Source organism: Rhinolophus ferrumequinum, chromosome 20 (genome assembly GCF_004115265.2).
Source record: "Rhinolophus ferrumequinum isolate MPI-CBG mRhiFer1 chromosome 20, mRhiFer1_v1.p, whole genome shotgun sequence".
Lineage (NCBI taxonomy): Eukaryota > Metazoa > Chordata > Mammalia > Chiroptera > Rhinolophidae > Rhinolophus > Rhinolophus ferrumequinum.
In genome coordinates, this window is record NC_046303.1 from 40,106,089 (window position 1) to 40,122,181 (window position 16,093).

The 16,093-nt window shown below is 33.7% G+C and overlaps 1 protein-coding gene across 2 annotated transcripts in view; it reads left to right on the forward strand.

The window, feature by feature from the left end:
* SEMA3A (semaphorin 3A) overlaps window positions 1–16,093 on the forward strand; it is a 488,784-nt gene that overhangs the window by 17,510 nt on the left and 455,181 nt on the right. Inside the window, exon 1 of one of the 2 annotated variants that reach the window (XM_033088935.1) lies at window positions 7,963–8,181. The exons of the other annotated variant lie outside the window; for it this stretch is intronic. The gene's annotated coding sequence lies outside the window, so the exon portion shown is untranslated. Of the gene's footprint in view, window positions 1–7,962; window positions 8,182–16,093 lie in introns of those variants that run through there. 2 annotated transcript variants of the gene reach the window in all.

Below are 16,093 nucleotides of genomic sequence, written 5' to 3' on the forward strand. Positions count from 1 at the left end.
CTTTATTACAGTTATTAAATAATGAGCATAATCTATTTGGATCAGCATGAATAAATCTAGAAAGCGTTATATTGGGTTTTGACAAGTAAACGTCAAAACCCAAGGTATATTATTAATGCAAATTAATAAAATTGCATTTTAAGCCTACAAATACCAATTCATGATAAGCATTGAGTCTGGTGTGAGAGGAGGAGCATAGGACGGGGAAGAAGAAAGAATAACTTCAATAATGATTGTAATAATTACTCTTAGAATATGATTTTCAATTTAATTTACAACAGCATCAAATAAAATAAAATACTTAGGAATAAACTTAAGCAAGAAGGCAAAGATTTGTACGCTGAGAACTACAAACATTGTTGACAGAAATTAAAGAACACACTTATAAATGGAAAGACATCCCATGTTCATGGATTGGAAGACAATATTGTTATTATGTCAAAAATACCCAAAGCAATCTACAGATCTAATATAATTTCTACTCAAATTTCAACGACTTTTTTTTTTCCAGAATTAGAAAAATCAGTTCCCAATTTCATATGGAATTTCAGGGGCTCCAAATAACCAAAACAATGTTGCATAAGAGCAAAGTTTTTGGCCTCACACTTCCTGCTTTCAACACTTATTATAAAGCTTCAATAATCAGAACAGTGTATGCTGCCATAAAACAGACATAAAGACCAATAGAGATCTCAGAAATGAAGACTCACACATATCATCAAATAATTTTCAACAAGGGTGCTAAGATCATTCAATGGGAAAAGCACACTTTTTTTTTTTTTTAACAAATGGTGTTGGGAAAACTGAATATCCACATGTAAAAGAGTTAAGTTGGCCCCTAACCAAATACCATACACAAATACTAATGCAAAATGGATTAAAGACCTAACTGTAAGAGCTAAATCTATAAATCTCCTAGAAGAAACCATTGGGAAAATCTTCATGACATTGGATGTGGCAATGATTTCTTGGATATGACGATAAAAACAAAAATAAAAAACAAACAGGCAACAAAATAAAAAAATAGATAAATTGGATTGCACAACAATTTAAAACTTTTGTGCATCAAAGGACACAATTATCGGAGTGAAAGATGATCCACAAAGTAGGAGAAAATATTTGCAGTTCTTATAATACAAACATTCAGTTCTTTCTTATGTTGAAAATACTTGAGTGAAACATCTTAATGAAATATCTTGGTAAATATAATATTCCTCAAAAAAAAAAAACATCAGGTTGTTTAATACAAGTTTGTGAAATTAATTTTTTATATAATCAATGCCGTCAAATAAATGCCATTTAGATAATTTTTGACAGGTTCCTAACATTTTTAAAATGTAATCTAATTGATATTTGAGTTAGTTACAGGTTGATACGCATATGTATCTAATACAGAAATGCCTTAGATACATTTGTCTATATATACATCTATGTATTAAAAACATCTAATTATTAAAAATGTCTAGTCATATAATTTCAATATAGTATTAAAATCATGCAGATTTAAATTGGATTGGAAGTTCATTGACTTGACTGACCAAGTTTCATTAGTTAAATGCTCCTAATTTGCTTTATTACATAGACCAGCATTACTTCTTTTTCAGTCACCTCATAGACATACTGTCCCAATTCTAGTTCATCATTCATTCATTCATTCATTCATCTTAAAGTCAATACTTCACAAAATCTATCTTAAAATTGTTTCTTCCCCAACTGTGCTATTTCTCCAAAATGCATTCTTCAATTCAGTTGATAAGAAAAAGACTTTTATTTTCCTATCCAATGTATTATCTCATATTTCTCAGTAACAGACTCCTGATTTATATTCCAGGTAGTTAAAATTGCCACATCAAACTTCCTTATAGCTGTGAAACCAATATTAAATAACCAAACTTTCTGGGTGGACCACTATGAACTTGCCCTTAAAGGAGGCTGAACAACTGGTATGAGCCTTTTTACCCTTCCCACCTTCCTTCTGGTCATCACAAAAACAATGACCAGAATTTCAGCAGCTACTTTGTGACCTTGAAAATTACATTTATTAGCCCAGAATGGCAGAGCAGAAAGAAGCTAGATCTCTAATGGCTTGAAAAACAGTACCATGCAAAACTTATGATGTTACTTCTGGATTTCTCTTATTTGAGTAAAGAAGAAATATTCAATAAATATTTATCTTGTTAAATCCACTATTATTTTCTGTTACTTGTAGGGTTAATTTTCACTCAACGTCTTTATTCATGTCTAATTAGATACAAAGTTTCATTGCTTCTTGCTTTGAAATTCCTTTTGAAGCCAAGGTTTTTTTTGTTTGCTCTTTCCCCCCCCCCGCCCCGTGTTATTATCACTAACCAAGTCCATTTGATCATCCTAAAATAATCAACTTCAGTAAGTTTTCTGATAAATATTATGAGAATTATTAAGATATATAGACATTTGAAAAATATTTATGACACCTGTACTAGGGATTCCGAGACACAGAAATTATGATTACCCCACCCCAAGCTTATATTCGCTTCATTGTATAAAGTTCCAGTTTAGTGATCTCATCATACTTAAATTTCACCAATAGGGTCGCAATCCCAATTTTTAAATTAGGTTTGGAGAAAATAAATTACTATTAAGTGATGGAATCGGGATTTAAATCCAATACTTTTAAACCCCACCTGTTCTATTGAACCACAGGCACATGGCATGAACACAGGGGAAGAAATGGTGATGGATTTTAATGAGCACTAGAGTATATCAGTCTGTAGGATTAGTCCTATGCAGAGAGAACAGCGATGATGAAATGAAAAATGTAGGTCAGTGCCTGAGTTATCGCAGCACATTCAAAGGCTGGCTTGCCTTTTCTAATCCCTTCCATTTAATATTTCCAAAACATATTTATCATGCCAGGCACTTACCAGAAAACTTCCAATAATGTTTCTTTGTTCTACTCAGTCTTGGCCATCCCTAACTTTTCTTCATGATTTCCCAATGCAAACTCTCTATTTGACAGAGATTGTTTTTGTCATCATTTCTGAACTGTGGAATATCCTTGTCTACTTCTGAATTCATGCAGTCCTCAGTGAGCTCTCATTTTTCTAACCTCTTACTAAGTTTATCTTCTGTATCATTCTTTCTGACCATAAAATCTCACTTAATTTGTTGTATGTGTATATTTTCATCCCAAGTTGTTGTTAGGGTCAAACATTAGGTCTTGCTTTGCTTCTCTATGAAGTCTACCTCAGTGATAGCTAATAGAAGCATCTATAGTTGTGGAGCCGAGTTAAAAATTTCCTGACAAATCTTGAAGGATGGTAAAAACCATTATTTTTTTTTTCATTCTAGATTTTTAGCATTTGGATTAATTGATTCACAAACATTCTCTAATTTACATGTATAGTTCCCAGTATTGGCCTAAACACAATTATAGAGTTGATATAACTACATTTTAAACCTCTCTCCTTTTATTTATATTTTCTTCTGCTCCTCTGTCCCCCACATCCAACCTTTGCCTAATTTTGTGTTCATCCAGGTATATCTTTATCTAACCCTCTTTGGCTTACCCTTCTCATAGGGATGTGTGGCATTAAGGACCTCAGCCAAACTGGAGCTTTTATTATGGCTCCTGTTCTGTTTTTGACACCCAAACTACTTTCATTACCTAAGAAAATTCTTCTGTAATACACTTGTCCTTTGAATGGTGTTTTATACTAGACTTCCAGTGACCACTAGCTAAGGTCCTAAATTAATCCAGAGGATAAAGATAAAATTAAGAAAATATTCAAAGTAGTAACTTTTATCTTCCTCCTAGATTACTAACATTTTTAACACAGTAAAATATTTAGAGAAACTGTTCTTCACATTGGCTAGAAAGATATTTTATGGAAATTATTCAAGATCTAAGAGAGGAAGAAGACGACCAGTATTGGCAATGTTTTGTGCTTTAGAATTCTACAAATCATGCCTAGTCTCACAAAAGGACATGCCCCTAAGTATTTGTTGAATTCTTAATTATTCATACCCAACTGACTAATCTCTATATACTTTTTTTTTTAAAGATCTTCTCATTGAGATATAGCCTCTGCTCTAATTCTATGTGTTCTATCTTATTGATAATTTACTCTATGTCATTAAAATAGTATCATAAAATTAGCAGAATACAAATACTTTGGGCCATACACATTTTTATTTTCTGCCCAAAATGCATAATAATGTACTTTAGAACTGATAATCAACAACAACCAAAAATCATTTTTCCCATCTTCTAGAGCTGGTGAATCAACAACACATGAAACTTTCTGCCCCATCTTCTCTTTAGATATAATTGCACCCACCTAACCAACACTGGGAATAAAAAATAAAAAAAATAAAAAAAAAAAAACCTTCTGTGCAAAAGAGACAATAGGTCCCATGCTTTAAAGAGTTTTGCAAGTTTTATATACTTAGATTAACAATGAGGTAGAAAATATAAGGATATAGACTATTTTTGAAGATATTCATATTAAGTGTATTTACATTTAAGTGTTGAAGCAGTTGTTTTGTTTTGTTTTGTTTGTTTAAGTAATGCCAACTTTCTACCAGGTTATCAGCACTGTTTTTTTTTTTTTTATTACCTTAATCTCAGTAATTAGCACTTTAGAATTAAAGGTATTAACCATTTCAGCTTTAAAGTCTTCATCCAAGTGAGATATATGTTTCAAAAAATTACCAAATCTTGACCCAGATAGTTAAACATACCATGAATTTGGTTTCAGTGACATCATATCTTAAATATTCAAGCAAATGTATCAAACAGAAATATTTGTACATCATTTTTAACAAAATATTTTTATATTGAATTGGAAATGACAGGTCACATTTGGAATGTATTAAAGCAATCTTATTAATAAAAACTTCACAGCCACTGCAAGCATAGTCACACCAGTAAAACTAAAGGGGAGACTATGTGTAATGGGGATGATGATAAACCCAATAGAAGCAGGGGAGGAAATCAGAGACAAATTCGTAGGCAAATCATGATTTTTTTTTCCTTTTCTAAACAAAGAAAACAGCAAGGACTGGATCATTAGTTCATAAATTCAATACCATTTGCTATACAGGACTATCTTGAAAATTGTTTATATGATAGGATGTGAATAAACCTAGAAATAAATCAAAATAAAATCAGTATGCTTCTCCAAATTTTCTCCAAACTTTGGTATATAAGTTAGACTGAAAACTCCCCAGGACTTTTCTTGGGATGTTTCCAATATGTCCCATTTTCAGCCAAGATAGGAAAAAATAAAATCACAATAAAAGTAGTCATGGAATTTTATGTGACACCATGGAAATGTAGTTTTGTTTGTTTTTCCAATGAAAATTTTTGAAACCTGAAAACAATAAATTTTGGCTGAAGTACATAAAACAGATTTCAGATAGTCACAGGTAAGCTTTAATGTAATTTCCTTAAATCTAATTAAAGAAAAATAACATTAATTGCTCTCCTATAAAATATTTCTAAAGGCAATTCAGTATTCTTCCATTAGTATATGTTCTAATACTTGAATATCAATCTATGCCTATAATGTCTTGGGAATCTATAAACCCTCACACATGGATATATGTACTCACACACAAATACACACTCTAAAATAATCACGCATTGTTCAAAAGGCCCTGTCCTCATGTAGCAGCTATATACAAACCATAATTGTGAACCATTTAGTCCTCTTCCAGTTGCATTGACACCTTGGGTTACATTTAAATCACAACCTATTTTTTCTCCAGTATTATTGCTACTCCTTGTTTCTCTCTGTCTTTTTCTTGGTACTATATCCCCATTTTTACCTCATCTTATATTTTGTCATCATCATTTTTTAATATTTTCTTTGTATTTATTCTTGAATTTTGAAGCATATTCATTCTTATTCTTTTGTTTTGAATGGAATGATGAGGAGGACACATTTGCTAACTGTTTAGCCTGATTATTATAAATATTCAAAGTATTGAGGGCTGTAAGTAAACATGGATATCAATAATCTGTCATGTAACATACAATTATGCTATTATTCCAAAACAGAGTTTTGTTTATCTTTTGCAAAATTTTAATTCAATATACATTTTATTACTTAAATAAAATATTCATGGAAGCATAACTTTATTTTCAAATGAATTTCCCCTATCTCCTTTGTTTCCAGAAATGAAGTGAGAGTGTTTAGGTTGTTGTTGTTTTTTTCCCCCATATACTAAGTGACATAATTTTGCCACTCAGGAAATTAACTTCTATTAGAAGTAAAGCATTTATTCATAAAGAAATGGTAAAATATTAAAGGGAGAATACGAAAGTAACACTCAAACAATACATTTTAGCTAATTTAGAGAAACATGGAAATGGGTTGAAAATTAAGAGTTTATTCATTGATTGATTGAAATTCTTAATTTTCAGTCTCATTCTTCCTTCTACTAATTTGCTGCAGACCAATTAGGAATATTAAGAAACATTTTCTCAAATGAGTTTTAACTATAAGAAAATATGCCAATAAGTTATTTTTTTAAATATATGTTCTTAAGCAAGGCTTACCCTCATTGATCCTTAGCGCCCTTACTGGAACTTTTATTGGTGGGCTGGATGATATTTCTATTACTTGTTTGGATACACAAAGCTAGAGAATTAAAACCTAAGTTATAACTACCCAGAGAAACAAAAGGAGGATTTTTTTTGTTTTCGTTTTTTCCCCTCAATTTTTCTGTAAAAGAATTCAATGATAATCATATTATTTTGTGCAGGATACAAATTATTCCGCATAGAGACTATGTGAAAAGTGAGGATTCTAGAGTCAGATCCAATGGAATCATGCTGCCAAGTCATAAAAAGTGTGTGATCTTGGGTAGGGTAACTTTGCCAACTCTTCCCCCCATTTCTAAAAAAGAAAAAAAAAGTGATAATAATAGTAGTATGAACTCCAAGGTGTCTTTGTAAGACTCAAAAGAGATGATGCATGTAGAGTTCTTTGCATAGTTTCTGTCATGATGTAGCAACCGTTCAATCATCATCATAATTGTTAATCATAGTAGCTGCGCACTATTTAACATCGGAAAGTAGTTCTCAACAACATGGAGAATAGCTCAAAGAGTGCTGCTTTGTGAAAGTTAATTATAATCAATCTGATTACTTGCACATTTCTGATTATCTAAGAGTGTGACACAGAAAGCCCTAACATTTCCATGAGTTAAGGTGTCTGAGATAATATGTGGTATGCAGAAATACCTACAAGAGGACATTTTTTTTCCTAACAATTGGCTTCAACCACCTTTTTAAAAAATGTCCAATTGCAGAATGTCAGTCTGCTTGACAGCATAAATCTCCTTAAAGCAATTTAATTCAGATTAAAAAGATAACCTTGGCTTATATAGCAGAATGAGGGATCTATTTCAAATCCATCTCGTGAACACTATCAATAACCCACTATGACCCATGATTGAGTAGTTTTAATTAAATTCAGTTAGGGTATTGGGGGCAGGGTGCTTCATTTACTCCTTCATTAATAGTTAAAGTGAATATTATAAATCCCTCTATAACTTCTGTCGCTTGAACATCTTTCTTTTTTATTGAATTTATTGTTTTCCTTGCTATCGAGCAATACCATTTGGGGAACTCTGGTTCCCAGGAGCTTTAATGCTATCCCACTTCCAGCACTATAAAACAGAGGCCTGCTGTTTTAATCACGCCTCTCTCTCTCTCAATGTTGTTTGCGCCCTGGTACAACCCATCTGCCTTGAATCTAGTGCTCCGCTGGGGCTGCACACATCTGCCAGCCAGACTACCTTCGTACACAATTACTCAATCCACCGTAAGGCTCTTTAATAGGAAACAAGTGTGACAACGGCAAGCCTCTTTTTTTTTTTTTTTCCTCCTCCCTCTTAAACCACAGAGTCAAATAGCTCTAATAGAGATGAAGCTTGATAGATCCGCCCAGGTGTAGGTGAAATGGTAGAGCCTCAGGGGTAATAGATGCTGTGCTCTCAAGCTGAAGTTTAGCACTTTGTCCTGACCGGCTCGCCAGCAGCAGTGCAATGCGCTGCTCCTCGTCCAGTTACAGAGTCAACACGCTTCTTGCCGCTCACATTTATGCCTAATCCGGAGGGCAACCTGGAGCTAGGTAAGAACAGCGCAACAACCTTTTTCCTTCGACGCATGGACAAAGGACAGCAAATGCGGTGAGTGGAGTATTTATCTTTCCTTCTTTTACTTGGCAATTAATTAAGGATGTTTACTCTCAGGGAATCCTCTCAAGACTGTGCAAAAGTGAACTAGCAAAACGCCTGTGTTCATAACCCTGTAGATTTCCTCTTGTTTCGTTTTGCACGGTGCCTTGGTACTGTCACTGAAGCTGCAATACTCTGTGAGTGGCTTCCCCATGCTGAAGGTCTCGGAACTAAAATGTGGGGCCAATAATATTGCTAATTCATTCCTGTAGCCTGGCATATGATCTGCTATTTCTGCGTGAGTGTCCTTTATTACTGTCAAAAACAATGGTGGCAAGTGTTTTTTCACACTTCTGAGAATAGAAAATAGTCTTTAAGAAGCACATACTCTTCCTGAAAATGGATTTCAACTTTTACACATAACTGTATTGTTGCATCACTATTCATACATTAATGTGAGGAATTTGCTTGTAATTTTTTTCTTAAATCCATTCTACAGATCAATCCATTACTAAAGAAGATCCTAAAAACTCTAAAGCCATTATTAGGTTGTAGCAGCAAGGCCAATGATAATGAATTTTTAAAATAAACAAAACAAAACAAAATGTCATTTATCTAATAGCATAGAAAAAGATATTAAAACCAGATGCAGGAAATCTCAACTTTGACTTTTTGGTCTTTCATGCTTGGTTTAAAGCAGCCTTCACATTGCGTTTACTTTGCATTTACAACTTTAGCTTCACCATTAAACTATGTTTGAACTTGAAGTTCAGATTTGATCTACATACAGCCCTGTTCCGTGAGCCCCCTACTCTCATTTTTTACTTGGCTATGGGGAATCTTTTTACTACTATACCATATATCCTGAACTGTGTTAACAAGCTAACTTGGTGGTGGACTTTTTCAGGTGGAATGTCAGCCAATGTGAAAGAATGTATTTGCTGCTCAAATGTATGATGTTTTATGTAAGAAATAAACACATGGGATGTATGCCCTGACAAAGACTCAGTTATGATTCTTAAATTCAGCCCACCAAATATTGCACAAAGATGATCATATTTTTAAAAGGATGCAATAAAAACTGTCAGCATGTCATATTATCATGCTGTAGTCATTTGAGGTTTTTTGGTTTTTTTTTTTCATATTTAGGGTTTGTTTGTTTTATTTTGTTTTTTGTTTTTGGAAAAATTACTCTGGAAAGCATTGTCATCTCAAAAAACAATGCACTTATACAGAGTACATAAACAGGTGAAATTAGATAAAACACTGTTGCATTGTTTAATTCCCCACTGGCCAATGTTTTTGTTTTCTAACTATTACAGATGGACATTATTGATACTTACGGTTTAAAAGCCATGACAGTAGAATCCTGATGACTCCTTTGTGTATATTCAGAAATGATTTAGCTTGGATAAAGTTGCTGCTATGAGAGGTTTAATTAATTACTGCTAGTTAAATATATCTCTTTAAGAATTACATCTGACATTACTGATGGTGGAGTAAAAGCAGTTTAAAAGTCATTCTTCATGAAATACTTAACCGACAATTGTTGGATTGAATAGCGGTCAATGTCTACCCCCTACAGGGAGAGAATCTAATTTCACTGTGCCTTCCCCGGTACATGAATGCCATGGAGTACAGTTCACACATATGAATGCTGTAACCCTGTCAGTGACTCCAACAAGTGCCCCTTAATGAAAAGGTCAGCCCTGTGATTAATAGGAAGCTAGTTTGAAAGGCCGGACCTCACTTCAGCACTGCATTTAGATTTGCTTCTTCTTGATTTATTTCATTTGCCGTTCAAAGTACAATAAAAATCAGCTTATACTATATTGCGATTTTAAAACATATCGTGGTTGGTTTTATTTGATACTAACACGTTGATTCATATATTTGGTTCAGTAAAAGAAAATAATAATAAGTGAAAAAAAGGACAACTATAGAGGGCATAGGATGATGTATGGGAATTTTACTCTTTATCCAAATAGTTTGACTACATAGCCTTTGTGTTAAGTTTCAGCTAATTTAATAAACTTTAAGAGACACAGTGGGGGCGAATATGGAGTGACAGAGGAAAGGGTTGATGTTTTATATAAGATGTATTGTGCTTAAATGCTAGCTATAAAGTATACACAGGTAACTCGTGCAGGTAATTATTTTCTGCTAATGGTGAAATTCATTGAAGAAAATAACTACATGGAGATGAAGACAGCATAAACCTAGGTGGCAGCCTCAAGCAATTTAGTTACTTAAAGTTATAATGGTGGTTTTATTATAACCATATCAATTAATACTTGCGCTGGAAAACATTAAGTTAAGTCCATTAAAAAAAAGAAAAAGAAAGGAAACCTTTGTGACTGGAATTATGTTTTGCTAATAAATATCATGATAAAATTTAGGCCATTCATTCACAAATCACATGGTTCTTAAATAAGTTTCTTCATGTTTTTATCTATGTAAGTGTTTTGTGTCCCTGTGGCTTTATCTGTATATATTTTCCAATATGATTGCAATACGAGTAATAAAGTAATGCAAACAATGTAAGTATAGGTAGTATATTTATTATGCATGAATGTTTCCATTAACTTGCAGAAAAAAATTTTAAAATCACAGGATATATTAACTTACTCTGAGTTATTCTCTTTTAAATCGACACTAATAGGTTTAATAAATCCACATTTATTTATAATAAAGGAACCATATTACATGTCAAGATGGAAAGTATAGGAAAAAATAGAGTCCAATTTCAATGGCCCCTCAAGGAGGAGCTAACATAGTTAACTCTGTAATGGGCACACTGCTTCCTAGATGTCCTCACACCTTGTCAATGCCCACAGCTCTAGCTCCCAGGTACTCTTCTACTCAGGATTTCATTTTTGCTCTATAGTAGAAGCCAACGACTTCCAGATAAGGTGCTAATGAATAGAATTAGTTGGGTACCCACAAGGAACCAGCATTTCATATCCATGATTTATTTAGCCCTGATAGTCCAATCAAGTAGGTACTGTTTGGATTTCTATTTCTAAATGTAAAAACAGAGTGGTTGAAGTACTTGCCAGTATTGTACAGCGAGTAAGTAGTGGAACCTGGGTTCAAATTAATTGTGCCTGAGAACAGATTCCTCCGCCAACCACTAGAATACACTGCTTCCCTAACAGGGGACTTCATTATCAATACAAAGTTGTCTTTCTTTATCTCAGATCACCTTATCAGGACTACTTGAATTCTGAAAGGGATTCATAAATGGAAATAGGTAGAATACCCAATCCATAAAGCATAGATGGTTAAATGCTGATGAGAATGACGTTACTTCAAGTTAGATCAACACCCAGCATTGATAGAGCCTACTACTTTTCAGAGGTAAAGGAGTCACAGTTACATTCCAGACATTTGGAGAAGAACTGGTCCTTCCGCACTGACTCAGTTGCTAAATTTCCATTTCTGTTAACATGAAGTCTCTGAGAAGAGTGTGTCTCCTGGGAGTACTTCCAGCCAAGCCACTGATGACATTTACAGGGGTGATGCTAATCACAGTGTCCTCTCAATGAGAGTCACCTCAACACATTGCCACCTCTCAGGCACTGAAAAAAAAGGAGTTGTCAGTTATTCACCCTCAAAGATTTTCAGGCCTCATTTATTCAGTAGGACCATCTGGTTATGTATTTTAAAGTAAAATAGAATACTAATTGAATTTTCCCTTTATCTGTCGATATTTTTTGTCATGCACACGTAGCATGGAAAATACCTGTTTGAAAGGGTTCATTTCATATACAGATTTTCCTAGGTCCTGCATCTGTGTTATGTCTATCTGCTCAAATGCTTTTTCTCCAAGACAGATACTTATCAATATGATTGAGAACATTCTTTGTAGAGAGATCAAAAACAAAATATTTATGATTTTAAAAAAAAACCTTTCATTTCATAATATCATTTTTGTCATTATGGGCTCATGTATCCTCTCCCAGATAAAGACAGAATATTCAGTTTAAAGAGAGGGTTATTTTTAAGTCCATATTAGCATAATTTTTAAGCCAAGACACTGGTTACTTTTATAAACACAAGCAGATTTATATACATGAAGAAATGACTTCAGAATTTTAGCAACTCCCACCCATTTTTTTGGGTAGTTATAAATGTTACCTTAATTCTTTGGTTTTGATGAAAGAGATCTGATAAATATATTTAAGTGTAGTTGGCATTTATAAAACCATAGATTATTCTTATACAAAAGAAGATGGAGAAGAAAACAAGTAATTTTTTCAAACTATCTTAAGATCCTGCAAGAATTAATCTATGGTGACAGGATCTGAAAGCTCTAAATACCTTGAGGATTGATGATTACTTAAAAACCAGTGGTCAGAAACTTCCTCTCTCACTATCATTACTCAAAGAGATCAACAGGCTGGCTTCTTGCAGTTAATGTTATCTTCATAAATCCTTCTTGAATTATCCAGAAAGGACTTCATTTTCATCTGTAGGCTCATCTTAAGTGAGTCTCCGTTTCCCCTTCCCTGCCCCCTCCCCTTATCTGACCCATCCCAAGCCTTCCACCAGGACCCTGTGCTACAATTAATTCCTTTACTGGTTACTTCTGTCTCATGTTCCAGGGAAATACTGGAAACATTTAGGCTTAGACATTGTGCTGGGGGACCATTCCACCCATATATGGTGATTGGCTGTCTCTGCTCATTTCTACAGTTTCATACATTCCGAAGGCCAAGCCGGCCGTCAATCACAACTCAACTCGTGCTCCTTCACATGGAGGGCTCTTGGTCCCAATCTCCCTACAGGAGTCAGACACCTGGCCACCTTGGATCTATTTTTTGTAACCAGTATGCAAACGTTCTTCGTTCCTACCCTGCTTGATATCAAATATTATCTTCATTTTAGGCCCATTGAAAACAATAACCTATTTTGAGCAGAATGTGAGTTTTTAATTTTGTTACGGAGTATACTTTCTCATTGATGTATGTTCAAAGTAAAAAATGCAGGTATATCTAATTCAATAATTCAAAGCAGTATCTAATTAACAGTCAACATCTTTTTGTTTTACTCCTTAGTATTACACATTCCAATTAGGATGAAAAGCAGAAAGAGATGATTATTGTTCCATTTGTACTTTCCTTAAAAGTTTGAGTTTTGACCTTGTTTTTGGCCAGATGTGCTGAAATGCTAAAAGGTCAATGCTAGACAATAATTTTGCTGATTAATAGTATTTTCAGTCACTCTAGAATTTATTTTCTCTAGATAAATCATATGCTCTAATTATTGGTATACTTTTTAGCATTTATAATTATACTTGATTGAATTACAAATCTAATATTCTCCATGAATGTAGCACTAAACATGAATGCTGGGGTTCAGGTCCTCTTCTCACAACTACTGGTTTCCTTTCAAAATGTGGAAGATATCCTCTATGCAACATTTTGTGATTATTTACATCTAAAAGTACCTTGGAAAGCTCTTTGTAAAGTTACCAAGAAGAACTTTGAGAAATTTTCATAAGCTAGAAAAGAACATGAAAATAGATAAGCATAAGCTGAGTATATGATGTTTCGCACAAGACTCTTGCCAGAATTTTAAAGAATTTTGTATATAGTGTAGGACTACATTTTTAATATAATTTGTTATCTAAAGCATAACACATACTTTCTCCTTTAGACTAAAATGTAGTTCACTATTTAATCATAAAACTTTGATCTGAGACTAAGTTATGCTTAACAAAATATGAATTTAAGTAAATAATTATTTCTTGGGGGAAAAAAAGCACTTCTCAAACCTTTTCCCATTTTGTAAACTTAAAGAAGTATTCATATTTAATTATTGCCATTTCTTTATGAGTCTCCTCCCTGTTTTGTTTTGAACAATTTAAGAAATGAAACCAAGTTAACAATGGAGGCGAAAAAACTTTACCATTTGAAAATAAGTCTACAATACTGAACTCTTGAATTAAGTTTGGTTTACCCACCCAATAACAGCCAACACTGGTTTCAAAAATCGTGAAGAAAAGGAATATTGTTAGTACTAACAAGAATATCTTAAGATTCACATAAAACGTTGACATATATTTTCATCTTTGCTCTCAGTTACCCCATAAGATAGCACAGCAACACTTTGATTTTTTCTACTTCTCAAATAATGTTAGGAGTATATTTTATCACATTCAATATTGTGATCAAATATTTCACTTTTACAAAATAAAAATTTGAGTAACATTAGTTTATGTGCAAACATTTCCATTTCTTTTAAGATATAAAAGCAAGTATATGTGGGTGAATATAGAGAAGGAACATTAATTCAATAACTACTATATGTCCTGTTGTTTACATTATCTTATTTAATCTTTATATTGATAGCGGAAGTGAATATGTAATTTCAATTTTACAGATGAGCAATGTGTTTTATTTTCTCAATTTTATGAATAACATTAAATCAATAAAATATTTTCAAGTGACTAATATAATGTTGAAAGAAGTGAAGGTGTACGAACATACCAAGATGCCCATATGCAGTGTAGATTGGGTCAGAAACTGTTTGTATTATAGCTCCAGCCCCTTGAATGGAATCTAGAGACTCAAAGTATTTCAATACATCATGAACCTTAGCATGAGCACATAAAGGCGTACAGTGGAGATATTGTAGGATTGGTTCCAGACCATGACGATAAGGTGAAAATCACAACAAAGTGAGTCACACAGAATTTTGGTCTCCTGACATATAAAAGTTATGTTTGCACTATACTGCAGTCTAGTAATTGTTCAATCTCATTATGTCTAAAAAAACAAACAAACAAAAAACAGTGCACATACCTTAATAAAAAATACTTTATCGCTTAAAAATGCTAACCATCTTCTGAATCTTCAGTGAGTTGTAGTCTTTTTGCTAGTGAAGGGTCTGGCCTTGATGTTGATGGCTGCTGACTGATCAGGGTGAGGGGAGGTGGCGATGGCAACTTCTTAAAATAAGATAACAGTGAAGTCGGCTGCATTCATTTACTCTTTCAGGAACAATTTTTTTCTCTAGCATATAATGCTGTGTGATAGCATTTTACCCACAGTAAACCTTCCTTCAAAATTGAAGTCAATCCTCTCAAATCCTGCCACTGTTTTATCAACTAAGTTTATGTACTATTCTAAATCCTTTGTTGTCATTTCACCAATCTTCACAGCATCTTCACCAGCAGTAGATTCTACCTCAGGAAACCACTTTCTTTGCTCATCCGTAAGAAGCAACTCCTCATCCATGCAAGTTTTTCCATCAGATTACAGCCATCGACTCACGTCTTCAGGCTCTAATTCCAAGTCTAGATCTCTTGCTATTTCCACTACATCTGCAGTAACTTTCCCCCACTGAAGTCTTGGACTTCTCAAAGTCATCCATGAGGATTGTAATCAACGCCTAAATTGTTAATGTTGATATTTTGACCTCTTCCCATGAATTACTACCATTCTTAATGGCATCTAGAACAGTGAATTCTTTCCAGAAGGTTTTCAATTTACTTTGACAGGATCCAGCAGAGGAATCACTGTCTATGGCAGCTGTAGCCTAACAAAATGTATTTCTTAAATAATAAGACTTGAAAGTTGAAATGACTCCTTGGTCCATGGGCCACAGCATGGATGTTGTGTTAGTCGGCACGAAAACACTAATCTCGTACATCTCTATCAGAGCTCTTGGGTGACCAGAGGCATTGTCAATGAGCAGAAATATTTTTGAAAGAAAAAAACAAAAATGAGCAGTCGATCTCAACAGTACGCTTAGAATATTCAGTAAACCATGTAGTAAACAGACATGCTGTCATCCAGGCTTTGTTGTTTTGTTTATAGAGCATAGGCAGGGTAGACTTAACATAATTCTGAAGGGCCATAGGATTTTTCAGATTGGTGAGTGAGCACTGGCTTCAACTAATGCATCTTTCGGAGCA